This window comes from Ylistrum balloti, unplaced genomic scaffold (assembly GCF_031769215.1).
Source record: "Ylistrum balloti isolate Yb309-2 unplaced genomic scaffold, AGI_CSIRO_Ybal_v1 Utg369826, whole genome shotgun sequence".
Classification (NCBI taxonomy): Eukaryota; Metazoa; Mollusca; class Bivalvia; order Pectinida; family Pectinidae; genus Ylistrum; species Ylistrum balloti.
The window spans coordinates 37448-60348 of NW_026781991.1; the positions used below are offsets into that span (position 1 = coordinate 37448).

The window sequence follows — 22901 nt, forward strand, 5'->3', positions numbered from 1 at the left end:
CATATTATCGCAGACTCTCACAAACACTCAGTACATGTTCTTACCTTACATACACCAGGAGACTGTCCTTAAATGGTCACAGCTGTTGGCAGGGCGCTTAATAATAAAAAAAACCTAAACTTTCGACCTCGTCTCGCTGACCAACAAGACGAATCTTTGGATAACGGCAGGGATGTAATATATAGAAGGATAAGAAACCAGGTCCCCCTGGAGACTGATCTAGTATTAGTTTTTGTGTTTGTGCACTGAGCCGTGAAGTCTCCTCTTCTCGTTTACTACCCTTATTTACGTCACGTACCTCTATTTCATTCACTTCTGTGCTAACCGGCCTGATCACAGCCATTTTCTTTTGGCCAGCGGTAAGTGATGTGATATAACACTAATTAATTCAAACGTCTTAAAACAAACTGACAGGAGTCAATTGGAAAATGATTCAACTTTTAAATGTTATCTGTTTAAAGAAGATTTCTTCATTGTTTTGTTGAAAGTGAATGGAATGGGTATCAGGTTATACTGTCGTGATACATACACACGACAAACATTGACAGATATGGCGTGCCATGTCCAGGAAAACTTCCGATGTTTCCAAATGGCAATATTTCCGAAGATTTTGGATGTCAACATTCTATTCTATGAAATCGACCATACCATCCCTTTGGAGTGTTTTCTTTAATATATGATAATACATAAACTTCTATGGTCCAGGTAGGAATATTTGCCCTCAAACCTACCCGCTAAAATGTTATTTCACTTTACCATTAAATCGGGATTCATGTTCGCAGAGTCGAAGTTTACATGATGTTTTTTTCAAAAGAGTTCCACAATACTTTTCCTGTGCTTTACTCTGGTACAAATCGATTTGAACACTCAGGTGGAAGACCTATTTTTAAAGGATAGTACTTTAACTGTCCAGGACCGCTGAAGGCGTTTTAGTAGGAATTAAAGTACGATGTACTTGTTTGTGTAAAGGGACGGACCGTGCACAGACATTGGAATCGATTTAGGAAAAAGTATTCACTTCCTAAGTTGTAAACTCAAATTTCATAAACTGGCGATCTGTACGAACACCATATTATCAGTAACACATTAGACACAATGTTTGTTTTATAGTCAGACCAGTGCCTGTCATGTTAACCCTGATTATCATATTTACGGAGATTTATCCTGAATCAAGTGACAAAATTAAGATAAAAAAAATAGATCGCCCAACGTGGGGCTCGAACCCACGACCCCGAGATTAAGAGTCTCGTGCTCTACCGACTGAGCTAGCCGGGCAGATAGTGCACATTTGCACGCATAACATGCAGCTGCCTGATTGGATGCGCTATTAACGGTGCACACAATTGAATAATTAATAAAGCCGTGTAGTGCCAAGTTCTGTTACATCTAAACTTCACGGATATAATTCTGAGAGTAATTTTGATTTAACGTATGTGTGACGTCATTTCTTGATACTACAGTGTTATCACACTGAAACTGAACTGACTGGGGAGAGATTGTAGAATGTGCCATCAAACAGTGCCAGGAAATTTTGTATCGAGTTTATGTCGAAATATGTCCATAATTAAAGGCACGAAGTAACCGTAAGACTTAATATTTAAAATTTCTTTGCAATGACATATCGATAGTGTAATTACGGCAAAAAAATCATTCCTTCACTTTGTACTTCGGACCAATTAATGAATGTTTGCTAAAATAATCGAATCCATCATAGACTGCCATGCTTTATAGGCTAATTCTATCATTATACTATAAAACCACTATGCCCCGAGTAAGAATGTTCGTCCTAAGCCTCCTCGCAGGAATGTCACTTTACTAATTTATGTTCAGAGCTTTACAGTTCCTTAATACCTTTTATATGGTACTTTGGTCTTGTCTGTTAATAACTCACGACACCCTGGATAAAAAGCTATTACACAAAGTACTTCGAGAAAACTACCTCGGTTTCCAATCGATGACTACGTAAGTGAAAAACATATTTTTAAGGATACCATTTCAACGTTTCGTGGACTGTTAAAGACGTGTTTGTCAGAAAACAGTGTATATGTTTGTGTGTATAACTGTAGGAGAAAGGGAGACGATTTGTGTACAGCAATCTTTCTGGTCTTTCTTCTATAGTATCATTATCATACTTTACAGAAAAAAACTAAAACCTAACTCACTTTAACGAAGAGAGACTTTGGACATTGTAACTATGGTAATCACGAGATTAGCTTAATTTTAATTAATATGGTACTAAGATTTATCTTTCATCTAAGGAGTCAACTATACCAAACCAACAATCATTTAAAAAAAAAAGTCAGAGCTGAGGCTGTTATCTTAAAATGAATGCCATTTACAATATCTAAAGACGCTGGGCTGGGTCAGTTTTGTACAATATATGTCATAGTCCAACAGGACAGAAATAAAATGATATATCGCCCAACGTGGGGCTCGAACCCACGACCCCGAGATTAAGAGTCTCGTGCTCTACCGACTGAGCTAGCCGGGCAGATATCACACATCTGTACACATAACATGCGTCTGTCTGATTGTGTGTTACGTAACTAATGCAATGTTATGCACAAGCATTAGATAACAATTTGTCTCAGAATCTGTATAGTTAATTTGTAACAGGACGTGGTGAACCACGGCTTTGTTCATTAATAAAGTGCATTTTTGACGTCTCAACAAATTCAGCATGGCAACAGAGACGTCATCACGTTTGTGACGTCATCTCTTGATACTACTGCGTTGCCTTTATTGTCAGGACAAATGATATATCTTCAACCAGTAGAGGTTGTAGTCTACATGGTGTTGTGTACATATCATAAATGATACCATCTCCGGAGTAGTTTGAAGGTTGGTTATCTGAACGATATAACGAAGGGTTATTGACATTTCCAGTCGTGTATGTGTCAGTTAATGGGGAAACTAAGTATCCATTTTATCAGATTTACATCAGTAAAGCCGACTGTTTATCCACACTGATAATTTCTGAACTTTCTCAATCAACAAGACCCATATGCGCCTAAAAGTACTTTGAATAACAAAGCCATTTAGAACAATAATAAATTGACAGGTGAACAAAATCATGATACAGACTCAAAATGTAGCGAGGGCAACAAAGTATTGTTGGCAAATCGTGAACGAAAGAAGGCTCTGCGCAAAAGGTTATAGGACAAGGTACCAAAATAATCAGATCAGGTGTTCCGGAAGGAATGCATAATTGTTGAATCGCCGACATCGCACCCTCTGTACCCACATGAGGCAGATAGTCAAATAGATGATTTTAATCATCTGCAGTAAGTCATTTCATCACATATATATAAGTCTGATTATTTGTCGATCCGTTACTATCAGCATAGGAAAGAGAAAGCATTTAAATTAGAATGACATGTATATATGTTCTAGCTATTGTTGACATGTTGTAACGAAATGGCTTTATGCACAAATATATTATGCAAGATGTTTTGCCCACATTCATTCAATTTCAAGATTCGGAAATCAGTAATTTGATTGGCTAATGCAAAAGTTCATCACAGCATTGACCAAATATGGAATGTTGTCATCTCCTAATGCGGTGAATAACGGAGCGAGAATTTGCATTTTAATCAGATTGCTAATGTCTCTTTCTCAAATGAAATTGAAGATAACATAAAATACAAATCCATACCGGTTCACTACACTACACAAGTTCCATATGGAAACCAAGGGACGATTCCGAAGTGTACTGCTTAACAGCCCATAGTATTGTCATAGATACATTACCGACAATGTCAACGAAAATTAGAAGGACAAGAACACCTCTTGGTTCCAGTTAAAAAAACAACGATTACCAGAAGACCTTTATAAAAGTTTGCTGCCATACGAAAGTCACAGAGTCAATGACATGGACAACTCAAGAACTTCAAGAACAAAGCATTAAGGAACTACACCAATCAAAAGGTCAAGGAAAACAGTAACACAATAAGACAGAGACCTAAGGTTGTAACAAAAATAAAGAACACGTGGTAATCAAGGACAATGACAGTGATAAGTCACGTGAATTCTAAATAAAAAGGTCAAGGTTAATATGTGTAATCAAGTGGATAATGAACACACTCAGAGTGACATTACCAGTACGGGACAATAAAGGGCTAGCACTAACATGATAGGGGCACCACTCGTCAAACTTATTGATCTCGGACATAACGCGCCCAGTTGGCAGAAGACTCGATATGGTGAGTTCATCTGTCGCGAGCATCTTATTGTGGAACTGCCGAGGGCTATAGCGAGAATTTCATTTGCAAGTTTAGAAAATTGAGAAGATTAGGATTTGATTTGGATGTCAATGACGACGGAGAGTACAACTGAAAATGACTGACGGCAAGTGTTATTATTTCGGGTGAAGGAAGTCACGCAATAATCACATTTGCAGCCGTTTCAAACACATCGCATTTAAACATCAAACAGACGCACACATACCGTGACACACCAAACAAACTTGATAATGTCAGGTATCGTGACACACCAAACAAATTTGATTATGTCAGGTACCGTGACACACCAAACAAACTTGATTATGTCAGGTATCATAACACACCAAACAAACTTGATTATGTACACGTACCGTAACACACCAAACAAACTTGATAATGTCAGGTACCGTGACACACCATACAAACTTGATTATGTCAGGTACCGTGACACACCAAACAAACTTGATTAAGTCAGGTACCGTGACACGCCATACAAACTTGATTATGTCAGGTACCGTGACACACCAAACACATTTGATTATGTACATGTACCGTGACACACCAAACAAACTTGATTATGCCAGGTACCGTGACACACCAAACAAACTTGATTATGTCAGGTACCGTGACACGCCAAACAAGCTTGATTATGTACAGGTACCGTGACACACCAAACAAACTTGATTATGTACATGTACCGTGGCAAAACAAGCAAACTTGGTTATATACATATACTGTGACACACTAAACAAACGTGATTATGTCAGGTACCGTGACACACCAAACAAACTTGATTATGTCAGGTACAGTGACACACCAAACAAACTTGATTATGTCAGGTACCGTGACACACCAAACAAACTTGATTATGTCAGGTACCGTGACACACCAAACAAACTTGATTATGTCAGGTACCATGACACACCAAACAAACTTGATAATGTCAGGTACCGTGACACACCAAACAAACTTGATTATGTACATGTACCGTGACACACCAAACAAACTTGATTATGTCAGGTACCGTGAAACACCAAACAAACTTGATTATGCCAGGTACTGTGACACACCAAACAAACTTGATTATGTACATGTACTTGATTATGTCAGGTACCGTGACACACCAATCAAACTTGATAATGTCAGGTACCGTGACACACCAATCAAACTTGATTATGTACATGTACCGTGACACACCAAACAAACTTGATTATGTACATGTACCGTGGCACACCAATCAAACTTGATAATGTCAGGTACCGTGACACACCAATCAAACTTGATTATGTCAGGTACCGTGACACACCAATCAAACTTGATTATATCAGGTACCGTGACACACCAAACAAACTTGATAATGTCAGGTACCGTGACACACCAAACAAACTTGATTATATCAGGTACCGTGACACACCAAACAAACTTGATTATATCAGGTACCGTGGCACACCAATCAAACTTGATAATGTCAGGTACCGTGACACACCAAACTTGATTATGTACATGTACCGTGACAAATTAAACTTCATTCTGTCGGTGTATCGTGACACACCAAACAAACTTGATTATGTACATGTACCGTGACAAATTAAACTTCATTCTGTAGGTGTATCGTGACACACCAAACAAACTTGATTATGTACATGTACCGTGGCAAACCAATCAAACTTGAACCAATAAGCTCTTTACCGTACAGTGGTACCAGGACATCTTGACACGTTTCTGTGCAGTGTTTTATGTATTTTTGTAGCCATAAGGCAATATGTCTTACCCTTGGGTTAAAATCCCCACAACTTTCTTTGTTAGAGTTTGACTCGTCCTCACCGGCTCTGTATTCACTGTTCGCATGCACTAGAGTATGAGCCTACATGGAATTGTGGCTGATGGCAGGAAAAGTAAAGTTATCGATTTGTGAGAATTTCGAAGAAGTACAAATTAAATTGTCGTTTTGCAGTGTTGATGGATATAAACAGCGGGAATGAAATTGTTGTGGGAAAGTATGGTTATATAGTTAGTGATAGAACCTCGCACCACAAGGATGACAGAAATAGAACGACCGAGGGGAGATTCTTCACCCGTTTAATTACAAGCGACAATGTACCTCAGAGATTCTTTGCAAACTAAACCGGTGATAATTTCAAATTGGCACATTTCTTTGAGAAATGGAATCTTGTTGTGTACGCTGGAATTGATGAACAATGACGTTAGAATTACATCATTTCGCTATAACAGACAGAACGATAATTGGCATCAAATTAACTTTATCCTAAGAAGATGTGTTCTAAGGCTGAAGCCAGTTATCCGACTGTTCTGAATTAGTTATGGTGTGGAACCTAATGCATGCATACATTTTATATTATTTTTCTCTCTCAAAAATCTGAACATTAAAATTATATCATGTATAATGATCTTTATGCGTGTTCATCAAGCTAATCCAATTTTAATCTACAAGATCCGAGTTTTATTAATTACATTAAAGCAAATCGATATTAAAAATACGAAATTAAAGAGTCACTTGTTGGGTTATGTATGCGGAGAGATCAAAATCCCAAATTCGTTCTTCTGCCAGACGGCAGCACAGGAAATGACGTCGAAAAATGACCTTATCACAGGAAATGACCTCGAATAATTAACTTATCACAGGAAATGACGTCGAATAATTAACTTATCACAGGAAATGACGTCGAATAATTAATTACCTTATCACAGGAAATGACGTCGAATAATTACCTTATCACATTAAATGACGTCTACTGGTGGCATGGCAGTGTTTTCTCTATTAATATGCATGTTTGAGTACCATAATCACTACAGTTTCAGAATCATTTAAACATGTACTCAGGCTTTTTAGAGCATGATCACGATAAAATTGATCTCTGTTTTTCGTTCGATGGCATTGTTCCGATATCATCGATTTCCTGTCGTTGGTATCCTCCATTAATGGCAACACCATCCGAGACTACATCTACCAGGTAATGAGTACCACATCTGGTCGAAATCTATCCCCGTAAGCAATATCAGTAAAATATCTATAATAATAAAAAATCTCTGCATGACTGGGTGTTTATGTGAGGTCCCTGTGTTCTGGAGAAATACCATTTGTCTCTGATAAAAACCTATTCGTTGCATCACACAAGCCAGGGAAATACATTTATGTATTTATGATTGAGGGGAGGCAACTCCCGCTACGATTCGGATAATTTATGGTTCACAAAGTGTTAAGAAATTATAAAAATTGTCTTTTTCAAAAACTGTTTGTCAGTCCCGTGTCTGTTATGCAGAATATATTTTTATACTGTTATGTAAAATATATTTATACAGTATAATGTAGAATATATTTAAACTGTTATGTAGAATATATTTATACTGTTATGTAGAATATATTTATATACAGTTATGTAGATTATATATGTATATACAGTTATATAGAATATATTTAAATTGTTATGTAGAATATATTTATACTGTTATGTAGACTATGTTTATATATTATTATGTAGAATATATTTATATACAGTTATGTAGAATATATATTTATATACAGTTATGTAGAATATATTTAAACTGTTATGTAGAATATATTTATACTGTTATGTAGACTATGTTTATATATTATTATGTAGAATATATTTATATACAGTTATGTAGAATATATATTTATATACAGTTATGTAGAATATATATTTATATACAGTTATGTAGAATATATATTTATATACAGTTATGTAGACTATGTTTATATATTATTATGTAGAATATATTTATATACTATGTAGAATATATTTATATACAGTTATGTAGAATATATATTTATATACAGTTATGTAGAATATATATTTATATACTGTTATGTAGAATATATTTATACTGTTATACAGTTTATATTTATTCTGCTAAAATCATATACGTTGATACGATATATTCATTACATGTAGACACACTCTTAAAAAGTCTCTCATGTCGGCAGTGATCACGTGAACATGTCTAACCCAAATCATAAGGAGTATACTTCGGAGGCGTATTCCGGTCACGCTAATATCTTTTTGAAGTCAAAATTTTGAGACAGTATGTCGAAATTTCGAGATATTGATGTACAGGTGTTCTTTAGGTTCAGGTATCCCTTATGTACAGGTATCCCTTAGGTCCCTGTGTCCCTTATGTACAGGTATCCCTTAGGTCCTTGTGTCCCTTATGTACAGGTATCCCTTAGGTCCCTGTGTCCCTTATGTACAGGTGTCCTTTAGGTGCAGGTGTCCCTTATGTACATGTATCCCTTAGGTCCAGGTGTCCCTTATGTACAGGTATCACTTAGGTCCCTGTGTCCCTCATGTACAGGTATCCCTTAGGTCCAGGTGTCCTTTAGGTCCAGGTGTCCCTTATGTACAGGTATCTCTTCGGTCCAGGTCTCCTTTAGGTCCAGGTGTCCTTTAGGTCCAGGTGTCCTTTAGGTCCAGGTATCTCTTAGGTCCGGGTGTCTCTTAGGTCCAGGTATCTCTTAGGTCCAGGTGTCCCTTAGGTCCAGGTGTTCTTTAGATCCGGGTATCTCTTAGGTCCAGGTATCCCTGTGTCCATTAGGTCCAGGTATCCCTTAGGTCCAGGTATGAATCATTGATCTAACCTTTATTGAGTAAGTTTAGCCAAATGTTTAGGGTGCAGTATGTTTTTATAGACTCTTTATTAATATTGTTTTACAAACAATGTCCATCTTTTCATCACTCATTGTTTGTTCACGTTCACCAGTGTAATATTTTTTCCCATGTTTCAATAATACTAGTAGCAAGATTCGAGAATATGGGAATTAAGTCAAGAATGAAAACGGCTCCTTTACGAGTTATTATCTCGAAATTCAGGATAACTATATTGAAATTTCTGGATGCTATCTCGACTTATCATTTCGTAATGTCTCTTTCTCTTTTTTGAGTTTTTGACTTTTTAATTTCGACTTGTTTTCTCGCAGTTTCGATTATTTCATTTTTAGTGGAACGAATCAAACGCGACCCGAAAATACTTACTTACTAAATATATAAGTATTTATTTATGTTGTAACAAAAAATATATGCCTTTGTCGTTTACCACGGCATGTGTTTCTGTCCTGTTCACATGACAATTTTTTTCAATCTACACTCAATGTCAATAATAAAGGACTATTTACGGTCTGAAGCGAGGAAGGTAATTGACACCAACAACATATACGTGTGTCGACTTGATAGAATACCATGCTAACAGACGTGGTAACTCACTTTGATGTGACAGCGACAATATTCGTGTAATGCAGTGGGTCTTTGTTACACAAGGTGAAATTTATCGAGCAAAACTTTGTCAGGTAAATATAATCACAAGTGTGATTGGTCCATATGTATTTATATTATTTTATGTCGAATACAATGAAAAGAGGAAACATGAGCTCAAATTATTACTACGACAAAAATATAACAAAATGGAAGAAATTGTAAGTAATTTAACAATCTACAAAATCTCATCATGTACACAACAGATCAGAGAACCTCACCATGTACACAACAGATCACAATAATTAGGTATATAATCCAACACAACCTCACCATGTACACAACAGATCACAGAACCTCACCATGTACACAACAGATCACAGAACCTCACCATGTACACAACAGATCACAATAATTAGGTATATAATCCAACACAACCTCACCATGTACACAACAGATCACAGAACCTCACCATGTACACAACAGATCACAGAACCTCACCATGTACACAACAGATCACAATAATTAGGTATATAATCCAACACAACCTCACCATGTACACAACAGATCACAGAACCTCACCATGTACACAACAGATCACAGAACCTCACCATGTACACAACAGACCACAAAACCTCACCATGTACACAACAGATCACAGAACCTCACCATGTACACAACAGATCACAGAACCCACCATGTACACAACAGATCACAATAATTAGGTATATAATCCAACACAACCTCACCATGTACACAACAGATCACAGAACCTCACCATGTACACAACAGATCACAGAACCCACCATGTACACAACAGATCACAGAACCCACCATGTACACAACAGATCACAGAACCTCACCATGTACACAACAGATCACAGAACCCACCATGTACACAACAGATCACAGAACCCACCATGTACACAACAGATCACAATAATTAGGTATATAATCCAACACAACCTCACCATGTACACAACAGATCACAGAACCTCACCATGTACACAACAGATCACAGAACGCACCATGTACACAATAGATCACAATAATTAGGTATATAATCCAACACAACCTCACCATGTACACAACAGATCACAGAACCTCACCATGTACACAACAGATCACAGAACCTCACCATGTACACAAAATATCACAGAACCTCACCATGTACACAACAGATCACAGAACCTCACCATGTACACAACATATCACAGAACCTCACCATGTACACAACAGATCACAATAATTAGGTATATAATCCAACACAACCTCACCATGTACACAACAGATCACAATAATTAGGTATATAATCCAACACAACCTCACCATGTACACAACAGATCACAATAATTAGGTATATAATCCAACACAACCTCACCATGTACACAACAGATCACAGAACCTCACCATGTACACAACATATCACAGAACCTCACCATGTACACAACAGATCACAATAATTAGGTATATAATCCAACACAACCTCACCATGTACACAACAGATCACAATAATTAGGTATATAATCCAACACAACCTCACCATGTACACAACAGATCACAGAACCTCACCATGTACACAACATATCACAGAACCTCACCATGTACACAACAGATCACAGAACCTCACCATGTACACAACAGATCACAATAATTAGGTATATAATCCACCACAACCTCACCATGTACACAACAGATCACAATAATTAGGTATATAATCCAACACAACCTCACCATGTCCACAACAGATCACAGAACCTCACCATGTACACAACATATCACAGAACCTCACCATGTACACAACAGATCACAATAATTAGGTATATAATCCAACACAACCTCACCATGTACACAACAGATCACAGAACCTCACCATGTACACAACAGATCACAGAACCTCACCATGTACACAATAGATCACAGAACCTCACCATGTACACAACAGATCACAATAATTAGGTATATAATCCAACACAACCTCACCATGTCCACAACAGATCACAGAACCTCACCATGTACACAACATATCACAGAACCTCACCATGTACACAACAGATCACAATAATTAGGTATATAATCCAACACAACCTCACCATGTACACAACAGATCACAGAACCTCACCATGTACACAACAGATCACAATAATTAGGTATATAATCCAACACAACCTCACCATGTACACAACAGATCACAGAACCTCACCATGTACACAATAGATCACAGAACCTCACCATGTACACAACAGATCACAATAATTAGGTATATAATCCAACACAACCGCACCATGTACACAACAGATCACAAAACCTCACCATGTACACAACAGATCACAATAATTAGGTATATAATCCAACACAACCTCACCATGTACACAACAGATCACAGAACCTCACCATGTACACAACATATCACAGAACCTCACCATGTACACAACAGATCACAGAACCTCACCATGTACACAACAGATCACAGAACCTCACCATGTACACAACAGATCACAGAACCTCACCATGTACACAAAATATCACAGAACCTCACCATGTACACAACAGATCACAGAACCTCACCATGTACACAACAGATCACAATAATTAAGTAATATTTTTCATTATAACAAAACCTTCCAGCTTATATAAAGTTATAAATGTAAATTTGTATAGTAATATCACAACTGCGGTTGTGAAAGTGAAGTTATCACGGGAATAAGGGGTAGATCAGGACTCTGATAAGAGATAACACCGGAAAAAAAACTTGATGATAAAATATTGTTATCAATTAAACCAAATTACATTATTAACACCGATATAGTAAGAAAAACACTTTGTAAAAAAAATCAGAGATAAACTGAAATCTCAGAAGACTGGTAGCTCGGCCAGTCCCTACCAGCCAAGTCCTTCTGCAAATTTTATAATAAATGGTAATCAAATACAAATTAAACAGCATTAAAAACAAAAACGAATGCAATACGTTTTGAAAATAAAAACACAAAAATTACACAAGAAGGAATGATCAGGACAATCACAAACCACACTACCACACTGTAGGTACCCCGCATGTTTATTACTCATTGACACATGTAAACTGTGTAGAGGCTTTAATTGTGGACATTTCACGCCACGCGGATGTCCAACCAACCCTGAAGACTAAAACTTTACCATGCTCAATTGGCCAAAACAACGCAGGATTAGTCATTACAAAGAAAAAAAGGGTAAAAGGTGTGACTATTTAACTGTCATTGTGCGATACACAAATAAATTAATGTATCTTCCCGTCGTAGTCTTCGTTAGGGCAGTTAACATCAACGGCCATTTTGAAGCAGCCTCATTTTAGAGGTTGATGGAGACCTCACCGAACAACATATGTGGCATCCGTCTCATGCTATCCAGAGGAATTTGGTAACGTTTAAATCAGACCGGTTACTTTCTCGGCTCCTTTAGAAACACTGCCACGCCAACCACAAGTCCATCTCTCCACCGACTTATATTTTATTATGAAGGTATTGACAATAAAGAGAAAAGTAAGATACTTCATTTGTTTCTTGACGTTTACTGTTGCTCGCCACTGCATCGCGTGGCGTTTACATCATGGATTGCAAAAGTGGGTTTTTGCAATTTGATAGGAAAAATCAACAATAAGTCAGACATATAATTAGCACTAATGATAGAATGCCATCATACGCAACAATAATATTGGTAAATGTAGGAATTTAATCTTTACAACGCAGCGTACTTGTTTTCGAAACTACATTGCTGATGGATAACGACATGCTTCAGAATATGCGAACTTACTTCTTTTAAGTCTATAAAAATTCACAAATTTTATGAAATAATCAGGTGAGGCCACACCCCTTTGTAAACTTTAATTATTTTCGCTGGTTTTGCTTTTCACCTCCAAGGCTTCTACATACCTGATTATTTAGTACCACTGTACAGTAGATGTTACTTAGAAAATGATTCTCGGACGATAATATCGGAAATATCGGCGTATATTCTCATACAATACTTCAGAGGTATTGAAACTTATTCAGAAAGTTAATCGGATTGAAATACGGTCAGTTAAACTTGTAAATACAGAAGTGGAAATTACAAGAAGAATCTTAATTTTATTGGATAAAAATAATGAATTAAATTATCATTTAGCTGTGACGATTACATGTTGATGTATGAAATCATGAGTTTATAAACAACAGATATGTACTTAAAATAGTCAAAATTTATGTTTTTTATTGCTTCAGTTGACAGCGGAATTGAAACATTGTTGATGAGTTCTACAATAAATTAATGAAAAACAGGTGTATACTGTCTCCCTTCTACTTGTTAAGTTGCTGTACGTGACTTGCCTGGGGCGTCTACGCCATGTCTTCTTTTGTCTAATGGGCACACTTTGACGTAAGGTCACATGTTACGGAATATGTATAGAGGACTGTTTCTGAAATCTGATTACAGTTATGGATGTAGCGATATATAAAAAGGACCTGTCGATGTTTGAGAGTCACGTTGATAAGTAACTTCTCATGATGTCGGGGATATTACTGTTATTTATACTAACGAGTGTTATTGTGGGTAAGTAGTGACATCTATATAATGTCTCATACAAAGGCTGACCTCGTCACGATTCGTAGTGTGATAAAATATAGCGTTATTATACTGAAATAGTAATACTGTATCTCACACAGTCAATGTTTGGTGTTCTGTAGTCTAAGTGACAGTTATCATTATAATATTGTATGTTACACTGTCAATGTTTGGTGTTCTGTAGTGTAAGTGACAGGTATCATTATAATATTGTATGTTACACAGTCAATGTTTGGTGTTCTGTAGCTAAGTGACAGTTATCATTATAATATTGTATGTTACACAGTCAATATTTGGTGTTCTGTAGCTAAGTGACAGGTATCATTATAATATTGTATGTTACACTGTCAATGTTTGGTGTTCTGTAGCTAAGTGACAGGTATCATTATAATATTGTATGTTACACTGCCAATGTTTGGTGTTCTGTAGCTAAGTGACAGGTATCATTATAATATTGTATGTTACACTGTCAATGTTTGGTGTTCTGTAGTGTAAGTGACAGGTATTATTATAATATTGTATGTTACACAGTCAATGTTTGGTGTTCTGTAGTGTAAGTGACAGTTATCATTATAATATTGTTTGTTTAACTGTCAATGTTTGGTGTTCTGTAGCTAAGTGACAGGTATCATTATAATATTGTATGTTACACTGTCAATATTTGGTGTTCTGTAGTGTAAGTGACAGGTATCATTATAATATTGTATGTTACACTGTCAATGTTTGGTGCTCTGTAGCTAAGTGACAGGTATCATTATAATATTGTATTTTACACTGTCAGTGTTTGGTGTTCTGTAGTGTAAGTGACAGGTATCATTATAATATTGTATGTTACACTGTCAATGTTTGGTGTTCTGTAGCTAAGTGACAGTTATCATTATAATATTGTTTGTTTAACTGTCAATGTTTGGTGTTCTGTAGCTAAGTGACAGGTATCATTATAATATTGTATGTTACACTGTCAATGTTTGGTGTTCTGTAGCTAAGTGACAGGTATCATTATAATATTGTATGTTGCACTGTCAATGTTTGGTGTTCTGTAGCTAAGTGACAGTTATCATTATAATATTGTATGTTACACTGTCAATGTTTGGTGTTCTGTAGCTAAGTGACAGTTATCATTATAATATTGTATGTTACACTGTCAATGTTTGGTGTTCTGTAGTGTAAGTGACAGTTATCATTATAATATTGTATGTTACACTGTCAATATTTGGTGTGCTGTAGCTAAGTGACAGGTATCATTATAATATTGCATGTTACACTGTCAATGTTTGGTGTTCTGTAGTGTAAGTGACAGGTATCATTATAATATTGTATGTTACACTGTCAATGTTTGGTGTTCTGTAGCTAAGTGACAGGTATCATTATAATATTGTATGTTACACTGTCAATGTTTGGTGTTCTGTAGTGTAAGTGACAGGTATCATTATAATATTGTATGTTACACTGTCAATGTTTGGTGTTCTGTAGTGTAAGTGACAGGTATCATTATAATATTGTATGTTACACAGTCAATATTTGGTGTTCTGTAGCTAAGTGACAGTTATCATTATAATATTGTATGTTACACTGTAAATGTTTGGTGTTCTGTAGCTAAGTGACAGGTATCATTACAATATTTTATTTTTTTTTCATTGATTTGTTACAGCTCACTGTACTTTTTGACAAGGAAAGCAATCGATTTATCTCAAAATATTACAATTGCGATAACTTTCATATTCTTCTTGAAATCTGATAAGAACTTAGATATTTAATGTCCTCCCTAATCTAGTCCTATTCCTACGTCTTGTATTTACTATTACCTGTGTTACCATAGTAACAACTCCGATAGTGAGTTGTTAATACAGGCTCATTATTACAGGGAATGTATCAAAATGTAAACGAGAGATTTAAACCATATTAGTATACATGAATGATATAACATATGGTATTTGGATAATAACATGGTAATCATATTCATACAGAAATAGTTTGTGATGACAAGTACTGTATTACGTGCTATCCTTGTCGACTTATTCGTACTAAAATGTTCGATGGAAATCTCTGTTGTAAACATGACGCGACCTTGAAGGAGAATTAAATATACATTAAACATTTGTTAATGAAAGTTTTTGATCTTATATAGTCTTGTCGTTTTTGTGGATTTCAAACAGCCAGAAAATACGTCAGTAATTTTCATGTGCTGGCTGGAACATCAAAGTGATAGACAATTTATACAGTATACAGACTGTGATACTCATAATGAAGTATGAGTTTTAATTTTAAACTTTCACAATTTGTTAGGGTTTAATGTCTATCCTGTTAAAAGCTGAAATATACAGAATTGTAATACTCTAAAATCCTTTTTTCCGTGTAGCTAAATCACTTTCACGTGGACACTCGATGTCGAGGATAGTCATAGCTCAATAAGCCTACTTACACAAATTTTAACAGTTCTCGGACATATAAAGTCGTGGATTAAGATTACAAACGAAATCGGTGAAAATAAAACCACCTGGAACATTAATGATTTCATAGTTCACTAAAATGTTTATCACGAACCTAAAATTTAATGTTTGACCCAAACACTGAACAATGTTGACCACTTACCTGTAGACTGACGTTTTAACCAAACACTGAACAATGTTGACCACTTACCTGTAGACTGACGTTTTAACCAAACACTGAACAATGTTGACCACTTACCTGTAGCATGACCTTTGACCCAAACACTGAACAATGTTGATCACTTACCTGTAGACTGACGTTTTAACCAAACACTGAACAATGTTTATCACTTACCTGTAGCCTGACGTTTTAACCAAACACTGAACAATGTTTATCACTTACCTGTAGACTGACGTTTTAACCAAACACTGAACAATGTTTATCACTTACCTGTAGCCTGACGTTTTAACCAAACACTGAACAATGTTGATCACTTACCTGTAGACTGACGTTTTAACCAAACACTGAACAATGTTTATCACTTACCTGTAGCCTGACGTTCGACCCAAACACTGAACAATGTTGATCACTTACCTGTAGGCTGACGTTTGAACTGAACAATGTTGATCACTTACCTGTAGCCTGACGTTTGAACCAAACACTGAACAATGTTGAGTAAAATTCACTACAAAATCGGTCTTATCCTTTCATTGTAGCAAAATAATAAAAAAACCAGGTTCTTAATTTGAAAACATTCTTGGAAGATTTACTAGATGTTGAGAAAATCCGGTCCTTTTTAAAATTATATATGTTAGTGTCAATTCTCTTCTTAAAGGTTGTTGATCTCCTGATATAGGATAATTTTTCAATCCATGGTATCATTTCAGGTGCATCGCCATATTGGAAAGACACCTCGCACTGTTGTAAAATCGGGGACTGGGATTCCTGTTTCTGTGTAGAAAATAACATGGCTGGAATTTGTATAGAGAAACGGTGTTACGGCTGTAAAGAATGTAAAGTAGGTATCGTTTGTGTAATATAGTATTTACGTGGTAGATGACAGCGTAACTCCAAATCTTTCAATCCTTATATTTACTCTAATTAATTATTACCATGGGAACTAGAATGTGTGTACAAAGCAAACGTTTTTTTTTTTTTTTTTTTTTTGGGGGGGGGGGGGGGGGGGGGGTTACTTATTCTTGGGATACAGCATTGATAGAAACTGTTATGCTTGGGAGAACTCGAAGTCCAGTTAAATGAAATAACTTTTATTTTCATATGTGATTGTGCTAGACTATATCATTGGTCAGGTGGAAAATAATGGAAATATATATTTTTTTAAGGCGAAGGTGAAGTGATCATCCAATGGGCAAGTGGAAAGGTTCACGTAGACGCGATATTAAAGACTGCACATAGATTTATGTTTCAGTATATTCATAACGACACGTGATTAGGCACGTGTTAACGAACATTAAGCAAAGAAAACACATAATGATCCCAACTCACACTTATTACTGAAGACCAAGAAGAAAGATGTCGTCACATAAGATTTGCTGCTCAGCAGCACGACATTTGTTTACCGTATTATATGTATAGGTGTGCCCAGGAGGCTTCCCTCATCAAATATGGCCCGCCAGCAAACCTCAAATCTCATCATATAACCACGACCCTCAAATCATCCAGTCGCCACATGTGACCTCGTCAGGAACCCTTAAATTACCACAAATAGCCCCAGTAAGGAAACATAAAATCGCCACACGTGGCCTCGTCAGGAACCCTCAAATCACCACAAATAGCCCCAGTAAGGAAACATAAAATCGCCACACGTGGCCTCGTCAGGAACCCTCAAATCACCACAAATAGCCCCAGTAAGGAAACATAAAATCGCCACATGGGCCTCGTCAGGAACCCTCAAATCACCACAAATAGCCCCAGTAAGGAAACATAAAATCGCCACATGGGCCTCGTCAGGAACCCTCAAATCACCACAACAGCCCCAGTAAGGAAACATAAAATCGCCATTCGTGGCCTCGTCAGGAACCCTCAAATCACCACAAATAGCCCCAGCAAGGAAACATAAAATCGCCACACGTGGCCTCGTTAGGAACCCTCAAATCACCACAAATAGCCCCAGTAAGGAAACATGAAATCGCCACAACAAGCCTAGCCAGGGACCGGCAAACCATCTGTATGAACGGAACATACCGGAATTTTCATCTCTATTCATTGTTATTACTTTGTGTCAAATCTTACTTTGTGTTATGTGTACAATCTTACTTTGTGTCATGTGTCAAATCCTACTTTGTGTCATGTGTCAAATTTTACTTTGCATCATGTGTCAAATCTTATTTTGCGTCATGTGTCAAATCTTATTTTGTTTCATGTGTTCAATCTCATTTTGTGTCATGTGACAAATCTTATTTTGAATCATATCTTACTTTATGTTATATCCAATTTTGTATCATATATTACTTTGTGTTAAATCTGATTTTGTGTGCACTTTTTACTGTTGGATCTTGCCCATCATGATAATGTTAACGGATTTTACTATAGTGTACGGATTTCCGATGTATAAAATTTGTATTTTGTGGTACATAATTTAAGAATAGGGGACCAATATGGTTGAATAAAACATCTGTATACATAAATATATATCTGCATAAAAACCAAAAAGAAATGGCCATAGTGTTGTACATGTAAACAAACCGATATTATATTGACCTAATGACATGAAAATGAAATAAAATCGCTAATTTCTCTGGTCTTCCATTTGTTTCATCTGATTTGATTTACCTTGAATTATTTTTTACCATATATTCTCATGTTTATAAATTCGTATTTTGAGTGAACGTCAAAATAACAAAGAATAAAAAGTAACAAACAGTTTACTTTTACAACTATCAATAAATCACTTAAAAATGATCTTGCCTGATTAGAAATTCCCTTATAGAAGTCAGTGGTATGAAAAGTGTTTTACACGAATTGTCTCAAAATCCTTAAGTAAATTGTTAACTAAAACTGGTGTTTTTTCACAATTCCTAACTTTCCAAAGTATGTTTCGGGTATCTGTCTAAATCTATCATTTTTGCAGTATCTAAGTATGTAGATAATATCAATTAACTCACTTTTACTATCACATAATTATCACATTGTCAGTCACATGTTGTATCTAGAAAGGTTAACAGGTATGATGACTTTATCTTTCTTTCTGAAAATGTTCTATTCGCATTAATTCGCTTTGATGTGTAATCACGGAAGCAGAAAATTATAATGATGCATTTACAAGATTAATTATCTTCACTGAGTGAAATATGCTATTCAATAAAAACGACGTTATTTCCTGTAAACTTCTGGAGCCGAGAAGATAATGTTTACGCTTATTAAAGATATTTGTCACGAAATAAATGGTATGTAACATTCAGACCAGGGGTGACATGATAATTACACGTTACTGAAGGAATGGGTTGCTAAGGAGTCCGCCATCTTGGGTTTCCTAAGCAATGGAAATCCAAATTATTGTCCTTAGCAACCTACTAAACCTACGGCCCCTCAATAACGTCACATCATCATGGCGGAGTGTGTGACGTCATCACTCACCGAGTTATTGCCCCTGTCACTGTCTTCCCTTTTTTGCTTGCCGTGTTTCAGGTACAACCGCCTATGTATTTCGACCGACGGGTTGGTTTTGACGACGTCATTGATGTATTTAAGGATTCAATCCTTATATTTCAATCCACGCTTCTTTTTACTATAGCATAGGAAATGACGCAGTTTATCTTCTACTTTCATTTTCGTTTCTTGTCATCATATTGTCTGCCGTCGTACAAGCAAATAGTCCGTCATTTGAAGACAGCTTATTGTGACAGGTTGAAATATATTTCGACGTGGTTACTTAATATTCAATGAAACTTAAATAAGAACAAAATTTGATATATTTTTCTACGACTTTTATGAAAATTTAGATAATAGTGTGCAACAAAGACAGTATACATTTTTCCCCGCGGAGGAATAACGTCTAGACGTGGTGCGCTGGTTCGCAAAGGAAGCGGTGAGCAAGAAATATCAGGCTTCAGTTGCTTCACATCTTTTGAAACGTAAAGTTACAGTTATTAAATGTTGAATTAAAATTTTATTTTGATGTTTTTAAATCTCATACTTGTGGTATATTGCCAGTCTAGTAGAAGTTGGGGAGTTTTCTCCCTTTACCTTATATTTGTATTCAAACGCACTGGCAATGCTAATCGGGTCAAATTCATCGGTAAATGAAACAGATCACATTTAGTAATTTCATTGAGTCTGATTTGGACAGAAATTGAAATATATATTATTTACAGTATTTCTAATTTTCTGATAGTTTTTCCAATCGTTAATGTTTCCAGTATTGAGGGCCTTCTTTCTAAGTCTTTCGCGAATTTGGCAATGTTTGCATAAACCTGAATCAAACCAGGGGTTTGTCAGACGGACAGATGGTTACATCATAGTTAGGAATAAATGAACAAGCTAATTAAAGAAATTTACTGGTAAGATTTTCTGTAGCGGAGTCAATGGACGGAGCAGTCATTATGACTGCTTTCCAATTAACACCATTGAGCAAGTTGTTAAGCTTATCGAAAGCAGCTCTTCCATAATTCCAAACTTGCCTCTTATTAGCACACTTACATTTATAAGAAAAAGACAAATAAGTTGCTTTGTGGTCGCTAGTCGCGTCATTCACCCCAAACACCTCTATTCAGACATCTAATATTGTTGGAAATAAAAATAGGATCTAGTAGTGTGGCTGATGTAGCGGTAACACGAGTAGGTTCCGAAATAATGTTCTGAAGGTCATACGTTAGAGTAAGGGTTTCAACATTAGAATCAGGACGAATTTAGTTAACATTGAAGTCACTATGAAGAACTATTTCTGAACTATAATCACGAACAGTTTCAAGAGACCACTCCAGATTACGATAAAAATCATTCGAAGAATTAGGCGGTCTATAAAATAAACCTAACATGATACTGCTAATGTGACAGTATATTTCTGCCCAAATACATTCAACAGATACATGTTCAAAGTTAGGTTTTCTGGTAGTTTTTATAATATCAGACAAAAATAAAATGACACCTCCTCCACGAGAATTTCTATCATTACGGAAAAGTATCGAACACAGGGACTATTTAAGTGATCGTTAAAAAAGTATTCATCAAGGTGAGTTTCTGTGAAACACAAGATATCAGAATCTGTGATAATGCTATCTAGATAGCATGATTTGTCTCTGATGCTTCTTATGTTTAGATGAAGTACGCTTAAATCAAAACGGTTAGGGCCAGGATGCATTTCAATATCTCTACTGAACAGGAGTACAATAAAAATAACGATAAATCTGCATTGTAAAAATCAGAATTAAGTAATAAATTACAGCCCGATCGACGCCCTGTACATATCAATGGAATTACCCATACTCAATAAAATAAAGACATATTAAAATATTTACAACCTTAAGTAACATGGTGAAAGATTCCAGGGATAAGCGAATATTGTTTGACTTATGACATGGTAAAGGAAACACATTGGTAGATGAGGATCTAGTTGTCCTGGTCTGTACATAAAATGTATACATAAAATCATTCAAGTTTTGTGTGAGCTAAATTGTAAAGAACCTTGTACATAAAAAGTGCTTGGTTATTTAAAAATCTTTTACTAAAAGATAACCAGTTCAACCTTTTGAACATATCACAGGAAGGTGTTGTAAAATCGCAGTTCAAAATGAGATTCTAGCTGCCCTCTTTTGCAGACGTTCTAATTTAAAAGTGTTCGTTTTGGAGCTGTATCCCCATACAGTAGAACAATAGTGAATATGTGGGCTGATAAAACAGCTGAAAACGGTCATGCAAGATGACTGGCTTACAAAAGGTCTCGGTTTTTCATCTGAAAAATTAGACTGGATATCTTTTTACATGTATTTAAAATTTGGTTATCCCATCTATCGAAACTCCTCAGACCTTCTCACTTTTTATATTTTCAATGTTAACATTATTGATAACACTGGACAGATCTGTTTTTAGTTTACATTTCCTCTGCGAGGTACTGACGAGCATGGCTTTCGTCTTTTCTGTATCAGTGCACATTTTGTTTTCATTACACCATTTTGACACCAAATTAGCATCATTATTGAGGCTGTTTTCTTACATCCTCAAGTAATTTACCTTGTGATTGTAATGCAGTGTCATCTGCGTACATTTACATAGAGATTTGGTTTGTAATCAGGGACAGATCATTTACATATAAAGTGAATTAAAGTTGCCCCAGTATTGACCCTTGAGGGACGCCGACTGTGTTTTTAAAGTTTACAATTTGAAATCTCCCTATCAAATAACTTTGAAAAAAGTTCGCTGTCATAGATGAACAACCATACAATTTCAGTTTTGACAATAAAACAGAGTGGTTAACAAGGTCAAAAGCCTT

At 36.0% G+C, this 22901-nt stretch overlaps 2 non-coding genes across 2 annotated transcripts; both read right to left on the reverse strand.

Moving 5' to 3' along the window:
• Positions 1 to 1202: 1202 nt before the first annotated feature.
• Positions 1203 to 1275, reverse strand: Trnak-cuu (transfer RNA lysine (anticodon CUU)). The gene has a single exon. It is a non-coding gene; the product is annotated as a tRNA-Lys (tRNA).
• A 1143-nt stretch (positions 1276 to 2418) lies between these two features.
• On the reverse strand, positions 2419 to 2491 carry Trnak-cuu (transfer RNA lysine (anticodon CUU)). Its single transcript has one exon. It is a non-coding gene; the product is annotated as a tRNA-Lys (tRNA).
• Between the last annotated feature and the right edge of the window lie 20410 nt (positions 2492 to 22901).